Raw genomic sequence first — 17,399 nt, 5'->3', positions numbered from 1 at the left:
TTTCATGAGTTTGTTGACCATTTGTTTATTTTCTTTGGAAAAATGCCTATTCATACCTCTCCCCACTTTTTAACTTAGCTGTTTATCCTTTTAATGTTGACTTGCAAGCACTGTGTCCAGTATTTTCTGAGTTAGTGGACCACTTGAAGCCTATCATGCAGCTAGCTGGCCCTCTTCTTTCTTCCAAGCTTAAAGGAAAAGGTAATTCTTCCAGATAACGAACAACTGAGGAGCAATGTGAGGCCTGACAATCTATCTGCAAGTAAGAAATACACAATACCTCCCATTTTTGTCTTAAAGCCCACACTCCATGCATGTATTAAGGTGATGGTAAGACTGTCATTTCCTATGCAGAGGCTCTGTGCTAACTGCCTGACCACCCTTACAACAGCATGACCAGAACGCCATCAGTCCTGTTGGTGAGGTGGGGACACCACACAGTTAAACATGCCACGGCTGCAAAGGAGCTGCAGTTTCTACGCTCTGCCACCTCTCACACCTCTCGAGCTTGAAATGGTAACACACCTTGCCCCGTCACTTGAAATTAGGTCTGTGTGGGAAAATACCAATAGCCATACTGCTGGCGTGTCATTTTCAGGTGCCAGCACCACTGACTGTACAAGTCTTTTAAGTAAACTGTTGGTTCTAGAAGTTGTTCTGTTAGATAGATAGATAGATAGATAGATAGATAGATAGATGATCTCTCTCTCTCTCTCTCTCACACACACACACACACACACATACACACACACAGCAGAGCTTAAGAGCATCCTCAGTGGTTAAGACCTCTTGCAGGTCCCATCACATACCCACTGAGGAATGGCTAGCAGCTGCATATAGTCCTATATTCAGAGGTGCTAATGCCTTCCCCTAGTCTCTGTGGGCATTGCATGCATCCTGCACACATATAGACAAGTAGGTACACACACATATACATAAATAAAAACACATTTAAAAAAAACTATAGAAGCTCACTACTTTGTAAAATAATTAAAAGCATAATTGAAAAAAAAAAAATGAGTTTAGAAACAGATTTCCGACCCTGGTGGACAATGACTCCTTCCGAATATACGAATTATCATATAAAAGTCTCAGTGTCAGTCATGGGATACCTCCCTAAGGCATACTGACCAAAAGGCCCCCACAGGCTACCCACCCTTGTGGCCAGAACTAGATGGTGACACTCTGCTGCAGACAACGTAACACACGTTGGTAGAGAGACAAAGAGAGACCAAGCTGGAGCTGACTTGAAAACTTCCTCCCTGCTGACTAGCCTCTGCGGGAAGCCATCCACATTATCCCTGCACGCCACATACAGTGTCAGCCTGCAGGGCACGATGTGCCCACTGATGCAATGGTGGCTAGAGAGCTATGCATAAAACCTGCTCCTTTTGGATCAGACCTGAGGCCTGTTCCACAGGAACAAATTCAGGCAGGCCTGGTCCTGTAAACCTGGTCCAAAGCCCACAGCTCAGAGCTCATATGCCCTGGGGATGAACCTACTACTACTACTTTGATAAAGGACATGTTGTCCAACTGCCTTTTTATTCATCTGACAGATGGCTCAGCAGTTAAGAGCACTGATTGTTTTCCAGAGGACCTGAGTTCAATTCCCAGCACCTACATGGAAGCTCACAATTGTCTGTAATTCTAGTTCCTCTGCTAGCTTCCAAAGGTACCAGGCCTATACACAGTGCAGTGCACAAACATTCACGCAAGCAAAACACCTGTACACATAAAGTAAACTAATGTAAAAATAAATGTTTATGCTTTTACCCATAAATTACTGGTGCCTGCAACACTCGCCAGAAAAGCATCTCTGCAGTGACTCACAACTGGTCAGTACTAAACACAAGTTGTCTGTTTAGAGTGCTTGGTCCTAAATGGATGGAGCATCTGGATGAACCCCAGCCCATAGGTTCAGCGAACATCACAGAAAAGGACAGAAACATGTAAAAGCCATAGGATGGGGGAAATACCATGAAATGCTATCTTCAGGGCATGATACGGCCACTGAACCCTGAAGTCTCTGCAGCTGTTACCTGCATGAGAAAAAGTCAACAATATCAGGGGTCAGGATTCCAATAAGCACCAGTAACAGGGCTCAGTGGCTTCTTAACAACAAATGTGAGGATGTAAAGTAGGAAGGTTTGTGTGTTGGGATGTTTGGGCTAAGTGGGGAGGAAGAGCTGGGGAGACTAGGATCAGGTATCGCTGACATGCATGAAGTTGTACAAGAATAAGTAGTTTAAGCCGGGCGTGGTGGCGCACGCCTTTAATCCCAGCACTCGGCAGGCAGAGGCAGTCAGATTTCTGAGTTCGAGGCCAGCCTGGTCTACAGAGTGAGTTCCAGGACAGCCAGGGCTACACAGAGAAACCCTGTCTCAAAAAAAACAAAAAGAAGAAGAAGAAGAAGAAGAAGAAGAAGAAGAAGAAGAAGAAGAAGAAGAAGTAGTTGAAGTTGTTTAAGCTCTTTTTAATGCCATAGTCCACTATCAGACTGAAAAGTTCTACCAAGTTTGATGAGGTTTTATCATATATGGATGCTGAATTTTCTTAAAAATAATACTTTGAAAGAGCTGATATAAGCATGTAGTTTTTCTTCTACAGTATCATGTGAATGTGGTATATCGCCGTTGATTGGTTTTCCAAATATTGAACCAGTCTTGCGTCCTGGAATGGCTTCACTTTGGCATACACGTGAGTGCCAGACCTGTTGTGATGGAATTACAGGACTGCAAATATAAGCAGAGACAACCAAGAAACCTCAGCAACAGATGTCACCAAAAGCTTAGTACTGGGAGTCATAGGAGAGGGAGTTTCTCAACAACGCTCTGTAGCCCAGGTGGTGTCAGATGCGGTGTAGGAACAGCCAAAGGAAGTGGTACAGGGAACTCGCTAGGATGAGAAGCCTAAGGACACAACTCATGACAGAGCACTTGCAAACCCTAGATTCAATACCCTGTGCAGCCAATAACAACAACAGAAAGGGAGGGAGGGAGGGAGGAAGAGAGGGAGGGAGGGGAGGAAAAAAGACAAAACGGCATTTCTTTAAGTGCAGATATTAAGAGAAGTTGAATTCTGAGTTATAGATGGTTAGTAGAAAACTAGAGTAGAGATAGAGAAAAGGCTATCTATATACAGCAACAATTCTCAAAGTGTGGCATGTGGACTCCAGAGCTTCCCAAAATCCTTGCTAGGAGTGAAGGGCAGGGTTATCATGACAATACTGCTGAGACGTTATTTTCCATTGCTTTGTATTCAGGTTCTCACAAGGAAAGAAGTCAATGCTGATTTTAACTAGCGCAGTCTTTACTGCACAGCAGGCCAAACTGTGCTTGTGGCCACTGTCTGTCACTATAACAGACATTTAACTTTTTTTTTTTTTTTTTTTTGGTTTTTCGAGACAGGGTTTCTCTGTATAGCCCTGGCTGTCCTGGAACTCCCTCTGTAGACCAGGCTGGTCTCGAACTCAGAAATCCGCCTGCCTCTGCCTCCCGAGTGCTGGGATTAAAGGCGTGCGCCACCACGCCCGGCTGACATTTAACTTTTTAAAGTCATGCTCACATGAGAACAATGTTTTTTTGGGGGGGGTGGGGAGGGGGGGGTTAGAGACAGGGTTTCTCTGTATAGCCCTGGCTGTCCTAGAACTCACTTTGTAGACCAGGCTGGCCTCGAACTCAGAAATCTGCCTGTCTCTGCCTCACGAGTGCTAGGATTAAAGGCGGGCCACCATGCCTGGCATATGAGAACATTTACTTATTAAATCTCAGTCTTGCATGTACATTCAGTACTCTCAAGGCTGAGCGTTTGGAAAGCATGACATACAAGGCAAACAGAACTACGGTGCTTTGAGTAAAAGCACACACACACACACACACCACACACATGCACATACAGACACACACACAGAGATGGTAACGAACCTGCTGCACAAGCTTGATGACCTGAGCTCAGTGCCGACGACCCCTAAGGCTCAAGGAGAGAAGCGACTCTTAAAAGCTGACCTTTGGCTTCTATACACTCTCTGTGGCACATACACAACCAAGGTCACATGCAAACAGAGGAACGATTATTTTAATTTTTTTGTTTATACTTATTTATGTGTGTGAGCAGTTTTGCTCACAAGCATAAGTGTGTACATGTGTACTGGTCCCCTTAAATATCTAAAGGCATTAGATCACCTAGAACTGGAGCTACAGATAGTTGTGACCCACCCATCGGAGCTAGTGTGGCCTACAAGTTAAGGCCTCAGTCCCCAAAGACTGCTCCCACCTCACATACCAGCCCCCAGTCACATGTATGCCCAAGTCCCCATCCCTTCTACAACACAGAAGAGGTTCCTACTTGCCCCTTAAAGCTCAGTGACTCACTACAAAATCACAGAACTCAGAAAATCACTCTATCTGCAAGCAAAGCCCACTGCACCAGATAAGGAATGGGTGGGGAAGAGTTTCCATCCGCCCTCTGGGAACACGGGTGCACCTCTCCACATACGCAATCCACAGAGTGGAGTTCCCCAAGCCTCAGTGTGTCCACCTGGACCGCTTCCAAGGTTTCTCCTCTGAGATGCTGGAGGGTGACAGCTTCAGCCCCACTGGCTCCTGGCTGTGAGGACAGCTCCTCTAAATCAGCCTTCAGTGGGAGGCACTAGGCAGATACTACACACTAAAGGAAGACTAGGGTTAAGAATCCCAGGGAACAGGTCAAGAGGACACAGCTGAGCCAAGGACAAGGACAGCCCACAAGACTGGAAGACAGAAAGAAAACACAAAGATGAGCATCACCGCAGTTGAGCTTACAGAACCAGGATGGAGGTGCAGTTGTCCCTCCACAGTCAGGCCCTGTGCCTCCCATCAGTGATGGAGGCCTTCCTTCTCCGCAAAGACTCTGTGCTCCTTTAAGCCACAGAATGTGCTGATTCCTCAGCTAGGAAAACAACTTCCGCTTCCCTGATTAAGGCCTATCTGCATCTCAGAAGGCCGGGGTGGGGGGTGGGCTCTCCAAATTAGGTTCTGTTGAGCATCTCTTTTCAGCCCCTGCAACAGCTGGGAATCAATTATTTACGTGTTTGCTTGTTTATCTGCCCCACTGGAGTAAGGACAGGGACCCTGTCAGTCCTTGTCCTTGACTGCCACACCACGTGGCACGTGACAGTCAAGCAGGGCATGGTCTGGCTCTGCAGAGAAACAGGCAGGAAGGAAAGGAACCAAGCCTCAGAGGAAACAGCCTAGCGCAGCATCTAGCCCTTGGGAAAGGGACCGGTCAGTCACTACCTCTTCTTCCCATCTCTAGGAACAAGACTACTGGTGATGAAGATGCATTCTCTAGAGCTATGGGAGAGAGAGCGGCAGAGAAGATGCATTCTCTAGAATTATGGGAGAGAGAGTGGCAGAAGGCCCAGCCAGCAGGCAGGATTACATCCTGAGGGTGACGGTGTGTGGGGCTTGAGGAAAGGTGCCACGTTTGATTTGAAGCCTGAAGCTTCCTTCATGAAGACTTGCACATCTAACTGAAGGGCAGAGGTCTTAGGCTGTGCTGTGGCTTTCTCCAGCTGACTTAACAGAGAACAAATACAGGAAACAGAACTCAGACCGTGGGATGGGTCTAGGGATGAACATTTGTTGGGCTGAAATAAAAAGCAGGGAACAGGGTGGAACTGAAAATCCAGTTTTGAGATCCCAGATGCACACAGAAGGAAATGAAAGTCATAGGATGCCAGCGGCCCACATGGGCTTGGTGGTCAGAAACTGCTACAATTGAGTGCGGAGTAAATGACCCTACGGATTTATAAAGGAAAAAAACCAAATGCAACCTTTTCCAAGATATTACACTCTCTTTGTAGATAGTTTCACGGTCTTCTTGGAACAGGAAAAAAGATTCAACCAGGCCCATGCCCATCTGAAAACGTGCCCCACCCCGACAGACTCCAGGAGAGAAACAGACAGCACTGGATGGAACGAACGTCTCTCAGCAGCCTTCTCCAGAGCAAACACATGGTTTTCCAGCAGTTCCAGAAAGTGCATTTAAAACTGAGAGATGGGCAAACATTGGACAGAGCCCAGGAACTCTTATGGAAGAGTTGGGGAAAGGATAAAGGGCCCAAAGAGGACAGGAACTCCACAGGAAGACCAGCAGAGGCAATTAACCTGGATTCTTGGGGGTTCTCAGAGACTGAACCACCAACCAAAGAGCACGCATAGACTGGACCTAGGCCCCTTTCCCCTGCACACATGTAGCAGATGTGCAGAGTCTTCATGTGGGTCCCAAACAACTGGAGCAGTGGCTGTTCCCTATCTGTGGAATCCGGTCTCCTAACTGGGCTTCCTTGTCTGGCCTCAGGGGGCAAGGATGCACCCAGCCCTGCATACTTGATATCCCAGGGTGGGGGAGATACCCAAGGAGGGCCTCTACACTCTCAGAGGAGGACATGGGGAGAGGGACAGTGTGAGGGGAGAATGAGGGGGGGCAGCAATTAGGATGTAAAGTGAAGCAAGGAAGGAAGGAAGGAAGGAAGGAAGGAAGGAAGGAAGGAAGGAAGAATGAAAGACAGACAGACAGACAAAACAAAATTGGGACTGGGAGTAGCTAAGAACACTCACAATTATGGAAGCAGCTCTGCTTGAGGCTTGGGCTATGGCTATGGAGGTCAGAGCACTTACTCTGCAAGCATAAAGAGCTGAGTTCAAATCCACATAAGCAGCAGACTGGGGTGGGCCTCAGTGTGCTGTGACCCCAGCACTGTTGGGAACAGAAACAGGAACTTTACTAGCTTGCTGGTCACCAGCAGAGCTCTAGGCTCAGCAAGAGACTCAGACAGAAGAGAATAATGTGGAAGAACGTTACAGAGTAGTTCACACCCTCCTTTGCTCTGTGCACACAACACACACTTCAAAATTTCTTTTAGAAAAAAAGAATAAAGTAGTTAAAAATGGTGAACTGCAGTCTTAATCTTTCTATGTAAGAATTTTCCTAGCCTTTATTAAAAAGCAAACTGATCAAAAAACAAAACAAGGGCTGGTGAGATGGCTCAGTGGGTAAGAGCACCCGACTGCTCTTCCAAAGGTCCGAAGTTCAAATCCCAGCAACCACATGGTGGCTCACAACCACCCGTAATGAGATCTGATGCCCTCTGATGCCCTCTTCTGGTGTGTCTGAAGACAGCTACAGTGTACTTACATGTAATAAATAAATAAATAAATAAATAAATAAATAAATACATCTTAAAAAAAAAAAGGCCGGGCGTGGTGGCACACGCCTTTAATCCCAGCACTTGGGAGGCAGAGGCAGGTGGATTTATGAGTTCGAGGCCAGCCTGGTCTACAAAGTGAGTTCCAGGACAGCCAGGGCTATACAGAGAAACCCTGTCTCGAAAAAAACAAAAAACAAAACAAAACAAAAAGCAAACTGATTTTACCTGCAACAAGTGAGTGAGTGACAAGCTTGCGCCACAGAAGCGGACAACATTTTCAGCACGTGTTAACTGAACACTGGTAAACCTTCCGTTCTAGAGATTACAAACAGGCAAGGCACCAAACGTAGACTTCTGCTCTCATGTAAACTTTGACTTGCCAGTCTTACCAAAGAAGGAGAGTTCATATTAAGTCAGCGTCTCTATGTTAATTCAGAGGACTGAGTGGCCTGAGGCTGCCCCACTGACGGGACTACCCTTGGTGCCCACAGACAACAGGTCTTCAATCTCCCAGGCTGGGCGACAGCACACTGGGCACCTGCAGCAACCTTCACTGGGTTCTCTACAGACAGCACTGGAAGGTGAGACTTTTTGAAGGCTTTTGGTATTTTTGCCTTATTTATATTTTCAAGACATTTCTTAAATAAGCATGCACTGCTTTTGTAGTAAGAAAACCATGTTATTTTTTAAATTGCCAAATCACAACTCAACTGATGCAATCAAAACAACTACAGATAACACACAATGACTGCGATTTGAAATTAACTGAATGAAAAGGAAATGCAAGGTTACAATTACTGCAGGGTTATCTATCCTTCCTGTGACACTAATTAACAACACTACAGATTGGACAGGCAGCCACAGCATGTGCAAAAGAGATCATCTTCATAGACAACAGCTTCTATGGACACCCAACTCACAAAACATCTATTTTTAAGGATCCATTTCTGTGCTTTTAAAGCGGTTTTTTTTTTCCACAAAGCGAAACAAAATCTTCCCTTTCAGAAATCTACATCCACAACCTCAATTAATGTAACATTTATGGTATTAAATAATTACTGATTTTCATCTTACAGTGCATTTTTGTTTAGGTTTGGGTTTCTGGGTAGTTATTTGTTCATTTTAATTTTTGTTTGTTTGTTTGTTTGTTTAACAGAGTCTCACTATATGGCCCTTGCCAACCTAAAACTCACTACGTAGCCTAGCCTTAACCTCCAGAGTACCGGGATAGTAGCTGTACACCACCTTAGACTGCTATTTTTTTTTAAAAGATTTATTTATTTATTATATGTAAGACACTGTAGCTGTCTTCAGACACTCCAGAAGAGGGTGCCAGATCTCGTAACGGATGGTTGTGAGCCACCATGTGGTTGCTGGGATTTGAACTCTGGACCTTTGGAAGAGCAGTCGGGTGCTCTTACCCACTGAGCCATCTCACCAGCCCTAGACTGCTATTTTATTTGACCAACAGTACAGATGTTCCTGAAGGGAAAATGGGGTTATCTCCCAATAGATTTATCATAAACTGGAAACATCCAAAGTGGGAAATGCATGCAATGCTCTGAATCTATCAAATGTCAGTGCTTGGTCACACAGCACACTGGAGAGTTATTAGCTGTCCTGCCAGTGGTCCAGGGGATCAGTTAGGAGCATCTTAGACCAGACTGCCAGACTACTGTTGCTACGGAACACACATTGCTCCTGCACCACACAGTCAAGGCATTCAACTGGACTCACCCTAAACCAGGATCTTATGGACTCTCCTCCTCACAGAACGTCAAACAGCATACACAACCCATTTATGTCCCACAACCTGAGATCCAAGAGTCAATTTCATCATCCTCACCAGAAAGATAAAGACAAGGCGAAAGGTAACTAAAGTGGTGCTGATCCAGTATTTCTCTTGTTCTCCTCCAAACCATTCACCCTGCAGGATGAACTCCAAAGAGCCTTTTACACAGAAGCAAACCACAGCAGCTGTCAGTTAGCTTTTACCTCCTGGGGAATCCAAACCTCCGCAGCCCTCTCTCCCACCTTTCTCCCGTCTCAAAGCTCTTGTCTAGCCATTCCAGGCCACACACTGACAAATGGCTGCTAGGGGCCTCCGTGTGGTGGACTGTCTGGGACATGGAGACAAGTCCAAGAGCAACAGCAGCGGTGCTCCTTGCTCTCATGCAGTTGGCGGCATCCTAATAACGCCCGCAAGTATCTTCTTCCCAGTCTCTCTAATCACTAAAGAACAGTAAAAGAACGGCTATACAAAAGTAAGTGCTACTTCCCATTGGCCACTGCTAACTGCAATCTGCTCTCTTGAATCTAAAGCAGAAGTGGATTTGTATAAAACATTGGATGTCCGGTGCATAAGCCCTTATGATTTATAGGAATGCTGTGTAAACACATTCACTGCCCCTAACTTAGCAAATGTCACAAGGCCTCATAACTGCAAACTCACTCAGGAAAGTTATGCTGTAGCCAGGCTTGTAGTTCCAGCACTTTTGAGGCCAGAGCAGATGATAATCGCAAGCTCAAAGCCAGGATAGGCTAGCCTGTGCTACAGTGAAATCCTTTCCCAAAACAAAACAAAACAAAAAGAATAAGTTTTCACTGGAAATAATTAGCCCTGAACTTACAGACACACAAAAATAGGCACATATACACTGAATGTCTTTTGTTTTAATGGCTTTATTCTAAGTCAATGTCTTCCTTAGTACACAACATTAAAAGCCAGTGACCCCATGCATCGCATCTGTGTCTTACAAATTCATGCCATCAGAAAAAGAAAGGAAAAAAAAAAAAAAAAAACCCTCAAGAGCACACAAGCCAAAGGCTAAGCAGAAGAAGACGGGAAGCAGTGCCCTGCAGTTGTAAGAAGAGGGCATTTAATTTTAGCCATTAAGGATAAAACTTGGCCGCTTGCTATGACCTTGTTACTTTCACATTCTAGTTCAGTTGAATCTAAAATCCAGCCACATCCTTGAGTTCAACACCTGATTCTACCACTCAGAGAAAGGTAAAAAGCACTGGTGCGTGCCACTTCCTGTCTCCAGGAACCCCGTGCTGCGAAACTGTGAGATAGGGTTTGATGGTCAGCTAAAAACTAAACCCTGGCTGTCCCACTTTGCCAGGAAGCATAGATAAACTCAGGGCAGGGGACAAAGGCCAGGATGGATTCAGCAACACACTGTCTGGACAATAGGTTAGTAAGACAAGTTACTCATCATTGAATCTACCGGGAAGAGGTTGAGAGAGGATGAATTCAAAAAGGTTAATTTGTTTCAAATTCAGCTCCTTGGGTGGCTACAAACTGTATTTCAGCAACACTTTAAGGCCAACCCATCATCACATTTAGTAACACAAGATTTGCGGTTCATTTTTTAAGGCTTTCTGAGTGGACCTGTAACGAACGTCCTGCAGGGAGGCCTTGGCAGTGCTGAAGCAAACTTCTACAGCCGCTTCAGATCTCTAACCTGGCCAGCGGAGAGATGGTTGGCTCCAGCGGTCTCCCTCCTCGAACTTCTGCAGTCCACACAAGCAACACCGCGCGTTTTCAAGTCTTACTACCCTTCTGTTGCTCTACTCCTCATTTTCATGCAGGGCACTTTTAGGAAACTCGGCAAACTGAAAGATGCCAGGCAGCTGCTTCCCCAGAGCCCGCTTACCTGGACAGCTCAAGGGAGAGCTCCAGTGGCGCCCTCAAGCCCACCTAACTCCCACACATCATTGCTTGTTAACAAATCTCTAAGTGCCTACACAACAGATATAAAGAAGGGGGGAAACCTCATAAAATGTACCCATGAATCAGGCCAAGAGTTTTGGACCCTGGTTAGAAGTTTCCCAAGCTACTTGTTGGCTAAGTCAGTTTGCAAAGCATGTTCATAGAGTTTACGAAGGCTGAGTAAGTTAACACACAGAAATGCTGCAGAAGGACTTCTGTCAGCTGCTCCTGTTACGGGTGCATCATACTCTGACTTTCCACACACAAGCTTACGCCAGGCCACTCTTCTTGCTATAAGCAAAACTGTGTTTCCTACTGGCTAAGTCACTCCAAAGGGAAGCGTGGGGTGGAAGTTGCTCTACCTTTTCTAGATGGCAAACTGGAAGTACACACTGCTGATCTTTAAACTTTATACACCTATACACAGTAAGTACCGCCTCTGTCTTGGACAGAGAAGCCTCTTTTTGCAGTGAATCACAGTAACACAGACTCAAAACTGACCAGGGCGCTAAGAATAAGTGACTGTTGACTGCTCAGACCTCTACAGGACATCTGTTGCCCGCTCAAAGCTCAGCAAACGTTACAGGGCAGAGGGACTGACTGCTAGAGCCGGAGGGTGGGAAGGAGCCCCGTAAAAGGCTTCCTGTGGATATGACTTGGCTGTTGCACCCACAAACTCCCAGCACTAGAAGCTGCTTGCACAAGACTGGTCATGGAGAGAGGAGGGGCCCAGAAGCCCCATTTCTCCCTGGGGAGCTGCTGACAAGTTAGTGGCTGAAAGGGGAAAAGGAACTCATAGTCCTTAGTGGCACAGCCACTGGTAAGATGCCCATTTCCCCCCAACCCCAAATAATGCAAACATCCCTGATTAAATGCAGTGGACCTGGGCTCCCGGCACCCCGAGCCCACCAACAAAGAAAGACATCCGTGAAAGCTGGAGTGGGACTTGTTGGGGATAAGGGGATGAGAACAAGGAGACCAGGGAGGACAATGGGGGATAATCAAACATACTATGTATGTGTCTGAAAATGTGAAAGATTAAAACAAAACAAAACAACTTTAGCACAGCCTTTGACTCTGTAATCCCACTTCTAGAAACTTAGGCCTTGTAAGAAATTGCTGTTGTTATGTGTGTGCACCTGTGTGTGAAATACATTTGCTCGAGTGGGTGTATGTGGCTGGCATGGAGATGTCTTTTCCTCAATTGCTCTTCTACCATGTATGTTGTGAGACAGTCTACTGCTGAAACTAGAGCTGTTCTAGCCAGCATGCCTAGGGATCTTCCATTCTCCTGCTCCTGGGTTTAAGGCTGCCCTCTAACTTGTAATGTTTCTTCCCCATGTCACCATCCCAGCTTTAGGTAGGCTCTGGGGATCCAAACTCAGTTCCTTGTGCATGGACAGAAAGCACTTTATCCACTGAGCCATCTCCCTAGAAACACATCTAAAAGGGGGGAAAAATCCTTAAGAAATGCCTGTAGCAGACTGGAGAGGCTGACTACTCTTCCAGGTGACATGAATAACTCCAGTTCCAGGGGATCCAATGCCCTTTTCTGGCCTCCTTGGCCATCACCATGGTGATACACGTGTTTTAGAATAAAATATATGGACAAAACACCTACTTAAAAATTTTTGAAAATTAGTAAAATTTCAAAAATAAGTTAAAAAGAAATGCTATTAGGGAGAGTCCATCATGACACACTACACTAATGTCTAATAAACTGGCCAAATTCTCACAGATCCATAAAGTGATATATTATTCTGCTATTAAATTTATATTATAGACATGGAAGGGTTTTGGTTTTGTTTCGTTTTGTTTTTTTAATGCCGAGAAAACAAGTTAAAAAATAATCTATTAATAAAAATGAAAAAAAAAAGAAAGAAAAATAATAATAATAATCTATTGTGGCTAGTGCATGCTTGAATTCCAATACCAGGTTAGCAGAGGCAAGAGGATCTGGATAAGACTGACCCTAGCCTGGTCACAACAGCAAGACACATTCTCTCCCTCTCCCTGAGACAGAGACAGAGAGAAAGAGAATGAAAACAAAGAGAAAACAAACTAGAAAAACGGCTCAGTGGTCCTGATTCAAGTCCTCATGTATATATGTGGGGGGCATGGGGAGTTCATATGTTTTTAAACTGTTCCTTTTAGGCAAAGGGTGGGAAAGAATCATTGCAAGTTAGAAGCCAGCCTGGTTAATCTAGTGAGCTCCTGGCTAGCCAAGGCTAGATAGGACCTTGAAGAAGAAAGAAGAGAAAGAGGAAAACAGACATGCACAGCAAGATCCCATTTTTGTACCAAAAGCTGTACACGAACAGCCATATGCACACACAAAAACGGCCTGGTATATATGCTTGGGTCATGGATTTATGGGTATTTCATAGTTTCCTTGCTTTTCTGTATTTCTGTGTGATTTTTTTTTTAAATACAAAGGCTATTAGTTATTCACTCTAAATTGATTGAGACTAATTCTAAAGTAATACAATTAAGATGAAAGTGAACATGAAATTTATTTTGTAATCATATGTATAATCCTTGGTAGTTTATTAAGTAAAGTATACATTATTTAGTACCAAGATATTATCAAGAGACTTCCTTTAGGAAGCAATGAGTCTCTACACAAAGTGACCCCAAAGCACGGCAGCACAGAAGCCACGTGAGTGTCAGCTTGCAAACTTTATATCTCACACACTCCAATTCTTCCCGTCAGTGTGAACTACTGCTTAATAACTCACTGCGTTTAAGTGTAGGTCACTGTGACACATGCTTGAAATCCCAGCACTTGGAGGCAAGCCTGGGCAACATAGAGGTATGCAAAGTCCACTGCCATTCTTCCCATTTTTAGCAAAGAAAACTGAGGTCCTGAAAGGTTTGGTAACTACATCTAAGTCATTGACAATATGTGATGAAGTCCCATATTCTTCAGAGCTTGGCACTGCATGTAGCGCTCACCCACATAAAATCTGTAATTTATAGGGCCCTGTGGTAGACTCTGTAAAAGGGAGTAAAGGTCGTATATCATAAGAGTCGAATTGGAAAGCATATGTAGTGTCCATATTTTCTAAAAATGATTCTTTATGTTGGGATCATCGTCCTTAATAAAATGATCTGTGAAATGATCAGACTACATTAAATTCTGAGTCCTCAGGGACAACATCTGCTAGACCTCTTTCTAGCACATCACCCAGCAGGGCTGTACATTCAACACTGGTCAAGCTCAGGGGGACTGGCTAGGACACAGCGCTGTGACTACTCTGTGATGTGACCAACTTGGCAGGTAAAGGCTCAAAACAGTGGGATGGAGGCAGTGCGGCTCACCCATCCACTCTGCAACTGTCCGAAAGGCCCTGGCTTAGTTTCTAGGCAGACCACCACCAACTCTGCTCTTCTGAAACCCTCATCACAGCCTCATCACAGTAAAACCTCTGCCACTTGAGAAGCTTGCTACCCACTTCAGAGACGGTCTTAGGAGACACTCGGGAAGAGAGAAAAGCACAATTGCCAAGGTTCTCCAAGTTCTCTCTCTGGCTTGGAGAGATTCCTGGAAACTGTATTGACTACTTCCCATTGTCTGACTGAGCTGGAGAGACAGAAACCTGGTAAGCTGATGTAAAGATATCCGAATGCCAGACTTAGATGGAGCCAGTAAATGGAGCCATTCAGGAGGGAGTCACTAAAAAGAGAAGTCTGACATAAACCCAACCTCCATTAATTAATTTTCTATAAGTCACAGGTTGAGCAAATTAAAAGGATGAGAGTCTAGAGACTGTAGCACAAGGCCCCAGGATCTAATGCCAGCAGCACCACACACAAAGACAATGTGAGGCTGCGGATGTAGCTAGGTGCTAGGTTACACTCTAACATGCTCCAAGGCCTGACTCAATCACCAAAAGAGAAAAGGCACAGGCAGAGGAATTTACCAGGGCCTCCCTTTGAATCTCTTGCAAGTGTTTTAAGGGTGTATCTCAATCTAGGTTATTTGGGGAAAAGATAAAGACTGCCCAGAGGAAAAAGAAACTGCTAGTCAACAGCAAAAGAAAGAAAGAAACAAACAAACAAGCAAAAGATGTGGGCTGGAGAGATGGCTTAGCAGTTAGAGCATTGACTGCTCTTCCAAAGGTCCTGAGTTCAAATCCCAGCAACCACATGGTGGCTCACAGCCATCAGAACAGAGCAGCTACAGTGTACTCATATAAATAAATAAATCTTTTTAAAAAAATTTTTTAAAAAAAGAAACAAAAAAAGAAAGAAGGAAAGAAAGAAAGAAAGATTCAAAGAAAGAAAATGCTGAGGGACAAACATTTCAGGGAACTAACTTGCCGCTACTCATTTTATGCCCTATTTCACAATGCTCAGCATCTGAACAATCCACAGGGTTCCAAAGTACATTAAAATGTGTTCATTTCCTCTCTTACTCAGGCAGAATAATAATAGTTTTGTGGCGGTACCACAATCCTCAGCAATTTCAATGACAGACACTTTTTTTTAAAACACATACTCTCTGAGAGGTGCCTTACTGCAGCCACTTAAAAGTGTATAGAAATATCTATGCCCTGTCACCAAATCAGTGGCCTTCACTTCTTAATTTAAATCCTTTATAATTTCCTGAGTTCTTTACATATCTCCTACAGAAAGACGTTGCTTTTTTAAAACTTCTTAAGTTATAAGGGAACTCACACACACATACGAAATATTTCAAGCAAACTAGTTGGTAACCATAATGGTTGCTGAAACGTCTGCACTCTTCACCGTTAACATCTTCTAAAAATAAAAGTATCCCAACAAATAAATACATTCCTCCAGTTTGGAGCATTTAGAGAAGCACCCTGCCAAGCAGCTGGCCTGCGGGCTCCTGGCCCCAGCTCCTGCCCTCACATCCTGTCCACTACATAATCCATGAGCAAGCCTTTCTCTTCATCAATTGAGCGGGACTAGTAAACCGGCCTCCCTGAAAATAGAACTGATATTTTCCACGGGCATTTGTTCCCATGCTTTCACTATCTATGCTATTTATCAGACTCTTTTTTTTTTCTTTTTTCTTATTTATCCTCCGTGTTTCCGATCACGAAGTACCAAGAGAAAGATACCAACAGATAAACACAAAAGAACCGCATCTGGCCAGAGTCTGCATGCATTTACATTTCCAGGTTGCTTCTGTTTTCCGAAAAGCAGTGATGAGGGCAAAGTCGCAAACTTTCACATTCAAGATGCTACCAACTACCTCTACACCCTCAAGCTGCAGCAAGAAGCCACGAATCTATTCCTTCAAAAGCAAAGCCTGTAGTCTGAATCACAACAATAGACTGCTCATAGGCAAGAGGATCAGCGAAGTTGTCTTCCAAAGCAAAGGCAAACAGAAGTGCAGGGAGATCCAGCCAGCTCCTCCTTGCTTTTCTTTCTTTCTTTCTTTCTTTTTTTTCTTTCTGGGAATCCGGATTGCATTTTCTGGTGCCCTCCACCCCCACCCCCAAGAAGGGACCGCAATTGTGCCCTGAGTCCACAGCAGACACCCGAGTCAGTGCGTGCGCAAGGAGGGCGAAGCGGCCGAGCAGGGAACGCACGCCCGCTGCAAGGGGAGCCGCTTTCTGTTAAATGCCATCAGAGCCAGCCCCGGCCGCACCACTTCGGCCCAAACGGCATTGACCGCCCTTCACTTGACAGGGTATTCCAAGCAGGCGCTAGAGAAAAAGGATGAGCCAGGGACTCGAGGCCGGGGGCACCCGCGGGCGGCGCGATGCGGCTCCCGCGAGCTCCGGATCCCCGGGAGGCCGGGTCGGCCCGCCACCCTCCGGCGGCCGAGGGCAGAGGGGTCAGCGGTGGAAGGACCGCCCGCCGCGATGCCCCCCACGGGAGCACCGGCCGTGGCTGCGGACGCCCATTCAGCCCGAACCCGTCCCGCGGCCGCCACCGCCGCGGCCCGCCCGCCCCGCTGCCCCCGGGGAGGATGAGAAAGACCGGGCGGAGCGGCGACGGCGGCCGCAGGGACGCGCGCCCGGCCGCTGGACCCGACCCCGGGGCGGCCATCGCCGACCCCCGCCCGCGCGCCAGGCCGCCCGCGTCAGCTCCTCACCTCATCTCCGGGCGGGTGCGCGCGGCCGCCCCTCACACAAATCAGTGCAGCCCGCACGCCGCGCGAAGGAACGCAGGGTCCGCAGCCTTGCACACCATCCCCGCCCGCCCGCCCGCCTGCCTGCCTCCCGGCCGTCCCGGAGCCCGCTCGGGATGCTCCCTTGCGAGCCGCCGTACTACGGAGCAACCAAGCTGCGCGCCCTCCCCGCGCCGCTCCACTCCTCTCGCCCTCCTTCGCTCCTTCGCTCCCTCACTCCCGCCTATCTCCTCATCTCCCTCCGCCACCGCCCCTCAGCCCACAGCCTGCCCTCCGCCCCACCCATAGATGGGCGGGGATAACCGCCTGCCAATCGGAAGGCGGAGACCACGCCTTCGCTCTCTCCTATGACTCCGCCCACTGGGTGGGCAAAAAGAAGAAAG

At 46.3% G+C, this 17,399-nt stretch overlaps 1 protein-coding gene across 1 annotated transcript in view; it reads right to left on the bottom strand.

Annotated features, from left to right (window-relative positions):
• Itsn1 (intersectin 1) overlaps positions 1-17,077 on the bottom strand; it is a 188,141-nt gene extending 171,064 nt beyond the window's left edge. Inside the window, exon 1 of the mRNA XM_029470690.2 lies at positions 16,981-17,077. The gene's annotated coding sequence lies outside the window, so the exon portion shown is untranslated. The remainder of the gene's footprint in view (positions 1-16,980) is intronic.
• Between the last annotated feature and the right edge of the window lie 322 nt (positions 17,078-17,399).

Source organism: Mus caroli, unplaced genomic scaffold (assembly GCF_978045245.1).
Source record: "Mus caroli unplaced genomic scaffold, Mus_caroli_1 scaffold_17, whole genome shotgun sequence".
NCBI lineage: Eukaryota > Metazoa > Chordata > Mammalia > Rodentia > Muridae > Mus > Mus caroli.
The sequence above is the reverse complement of the archived record's forward strand: the minus strand, read 5'-3'. Positions and strand labels throughout refer to the sequence as shown.